Raw genomic sequence first — 3,945 nt, 5'->3', positions numbered from 1 at the left:
AAAAAAGAAAAACTAAAAATAAAGTGATAGGTGAATGAATATTAAAAGCAAATGGAAACAAATTTTCAAGTTGCAGTATGAAATCTGAAACCACATCAATGAACTTTTTATACTGTTATATTAAGATCCATTGGTCTTTATAGGGTGGATGGGTGCTTTATGCATGTATAATTTTGTCATATTGTGCATTGTTTATGTGGAAAATATCAGTTTACTAATCTATGCAGATCTTCTACATTTCATTATATAGTACAGTGTTTTTTAAAAGTCACATTTGTTAATATCACCAATGAACCTTGCCAAAACAGTCTTTAGGTACAGGAAAGCTTTCAAGCTCACAGGGACAGAGCAAATGTTCTAAAACTATAATTTGTGCTTAAAAGCTTGAATTTTATCATTGAAGACAAATATTTTCAGTTGTCCTCCTCAAAGTGACAGTCACTCTGTTCATTTCTGAAAAAGTTCCTGTCAAACATCTGTATCTGAAAAAAAAATTTGCCCCTCAGTTTTGTTTGTGTTTGTATGTGTGTCTGGTTTGTTGTGTTTTTTTGTTTGTTTTTGTTTTTGTAGAAATAGGGTCTTACTGTGTTACCCAGGCTGGACCTGAATTCAAACTCCTGCCTCCACCTCTGGAGCAGCTGGGATTACAGGCTCATACCAGCACACCCAGCTCTCAGTTGTTCTTTCATGTAAAAATAGCAGTCATGAAAAACAACTCATTCAGCTTGCAACTCAGATAGCACAGCACATGTACTTTTCTTAGGAATACGGTTGCAGAAATACTTTGTATATCTTCCCATCCTGTTAGGCATAATATTGAAAAGACTATATGTGAGGTTTAATAACATTAATAATTGTTACTGTTTCATCAAGGATATTCTTAAATGCACCTGACCCCAAAGGCAGATGTTTTTAGGGGTTTGAGATGTCTACTCAAGGTTTAGAAACCAGGCAGTGTCAATGGAACATAGACTCTTCTAGTGGAAATGCCTCTACTGTTTGCCCTATTGAGTATGGTGCATTCCTATTAAGGTATAGCATATTTTATCATGTTAAAAAAGTATCCCCCCAATGATCTTCTATGTAGAAAACCTCAACACACAATAATCAGAACAATGAGCAGTCTAAAAAGGAAATTAAAACAATTCCATTTACAATACCCAAAAAGAATAGAATACAGTTGACTCTTGAACAACACAAGTTTGAACTGTATGAATCCACTTATATATAGATGTTTTTCAATAAATACTTTGGAAAATTTTTTGGAGATTCACTACAATTTTGAAAAATATATATATATAGATATGAGTCTACTTATGTGTTAATTGACTGTTTGTGTTCTTGGTAAGGCTTCCTGTCAACAGTACACTATTATTAGTTATGATTTTGAGGAGTGAAAAGTTATATGCAGATTTTTGACTGCATAACAGTTCAGTAATCATAATTCCTCTGTTGTTCAAGGGCCAAATATAATTAGGAATTAATTTAATCAAGGAGGTGAGACTTGTGTAATAAAAACTATAAAACACTGCTGAAAGAAATCAAAGGCACATAAATAAATGGAAAGACATCCCATGTTAATGGCCTGTAAGACAATGTTGTTAAGATGTTATTACTACCCAAAGCAATCTATGTATTCAATGCAATCTCTATTAGATTCAAATTGATGGTTTTTTTCCAGATATAGAAAAATCCGTCTTAAAATTCACATGGGATCTGAAAGAATAGCCAAATATATATATATATATATATCTTTTTTTTTGTAATAATAAACGTTTTGATTTTGTAATCAAAACGGTGTGCTAACAGCATAAAACACAGACATATAGAGTAATGGAACAGAGTGGAGAGGCTAGAAATAAACCTTCACATCTGTGGTAAATAATTGTTGACAAAAGTACCAAGACCATTCAATTAAGGAAGGACAGTCTTTCAATAAATGGTGCTAAGAAAACTGGATCTCCTCATGCAAAATAATGAAGCTGGACCATTGTCTTAGCCAACATACACAAATTAACACAAAATGGATCAAAGATGTAAATGTTAAGAGCTAAAACTATAAAGCTCCTAGAGGAAAACATAAGGGAAAGTCTTCACAACACTACTTACAATATTATTTACCCAGAAGCCATTCAGGACCAGGTTAACTTCCATGTAACTGTACAGTTTTGTGCAATTTTCTTTCTTTATTATTATTTTTTTGAGACAGAGTCTCACTCTGTTGCCCAGGCTGGAGTGCAGTGGCACAATCTCGGCTCACTGCAAGCTCCGCCTCCTGGGTTCACGCCATTCTCCTGCCTCAGCCTCCTAAGTAGCTGGGACTACAGGCGCCCACCACCATGCCTGGCTAATTTTTTTGTATTTTTTAGTGGAAACGGGGTTTAACCGTTGTTTATGTGGAAAATATCCGTTTACTAATCTATGCAGATCTTCTACATTTCATTATATAGTACAGTGTTTTTTAAAAGTCACATTTGTTAATATCACAAATGTTAATATCACATTTGTTAATATCAGGTCTCAATCTCCTGACCTGGTGATCCACCTGCCTCGGCCTCCCAAAGTGCTGGGATTACAGGCGTGAGCCACTGTGCCCGGCCTTGTGCGATTTTCTTAGCATTGATTTCTACTTTTCTTGCACAGTGGTCTGAGAGTGTAAGTGGGGTGATTTTTTTTTTTTAATTTGCTGTGAATTATTTTATGCCTGGTTGTATGGTCAATTTTAGAGTATGTGTCATGTGCAGATGAGCACATACATGAGTATGTGTCGTGCACATGAGCACAGAATGAGTACCTTCTGATGTTTTTGGGTGCAGAGTTCTGTAGATGTCCTCTAGGTCCATTCTGATCAAGTACAGAGTTCAGGTCCCAAACATCTTTGTTACTTTTCTACCTCAATGATCTAATACTGTGAGTGGAGTGTTTAATGTCTCCCACTATTACTGTGTGGTTATTTAAGTCACTTCATAGGTCTTTAAAAATCTTTGTTGGTTTAAAGTCTGTTTTGCCTTAAATTAGAATAGCTAACTCCTGTCTTTTTATGTTTTCATCTGCTTAGTAGACCTTTTTCCATTCCTTTACTTTGAGCCTATGGGTGTCATTGCATGTGAGATGATCCTCCTGAAGACAGCATACCATTGGGTTTTGTTTCCATATTCAACTTTCCAGTCTGTGCCTTTTAACTGGAGTGTGTAGCCTATTTACATTCAAGGTTAGTATTGACACATGTAGATTTGATTCTGTCATAACACTGTCAGCTGGTTATTATGCAGACATGTTTGTGTGGCTGCATTATAGTGTCACTGGCCTATGTACTTTTAAGCGTGTTTTTGTAGTGGCCAGTAATGGTCTTTACTTCCCATATTTAGCACTCCCTTCAGGACCTCTTGTAAGGCAGGTCTGGTGGTAACAAATTCCCTTAGCCTTTGCTTGTCTGAAAAGGATTTAATATTCCTTTGCTTATGAAGCTTAGTTTGGCTGGATACAAAATTCTTGGTTGAAAATTCTTTTAAGAATGCTGAATATAGGCCTCTAATCTCTTCTGGCTTGCATGGTTGCTGCTGATAGGTCTGCTGTTAGCCTAAAGACCCCTTTGTAGGGCCAGGAGCAGTGGCTCACACCTGTGATCCCAGCACTTTGGGAAGCCAAGGCAGGTGGATCACCTGAGGTCGGGAGTTCAAGACCAGCCTGACCAACATGGAGAAACCCTGTCTCCACTAAAAATACAAAAATTAGCCAGGCATGGTGATGCATACCTGTAAACCCAGCCACTCGGGAGGCTGAGGCAGGAGAATCACTTGAACCCAGGAGGCGGAGGTTGCAGTGAGCCGAGATTGCACCACTGCACTCCAGCCTGGGCGACACAATGAGACTCCGTCTCAAAAAAATATATATATATATAATATGTATTATACATATAATATATATGTATTATACATATATATT

At 36.7% G+C, this 3,945-nt stretch overlaps 1 protein-coding gene across 1 annotated transcript in view; it reads right to left on the bottom strand.

Moving 5' to 3' along the window:
- The window catches only part of ZC3H8 (zinc finger CCCH-type containing 8), a 41,852-nt gene that overhangs the window by 1,666 nt on the left and 36,241 nt on the right, over positions 1-3,945 (bottom strand). The gene's annotated exons all lie outside the window — the stretch shown is intronic.

This window comes from Colobus angolensis, unplaced genomic scaffold, assembly GCF_000951035.1.
Source record: "Colobus angolensis palliatus isolate OR3802 unplaced genomic scaffold, Cang.pa_1.0 Scaffold356, whole genome shotgun sequence".
Lineage (NCBI taxonomy): Eukaryota > Metazoa > Chordata > Mammalia > Primates > Cercopithecidae > Colobus > Colobus angolensis.
This window is presented reverse-complemented; position numbering and strand designations above follow the sequence as displayed.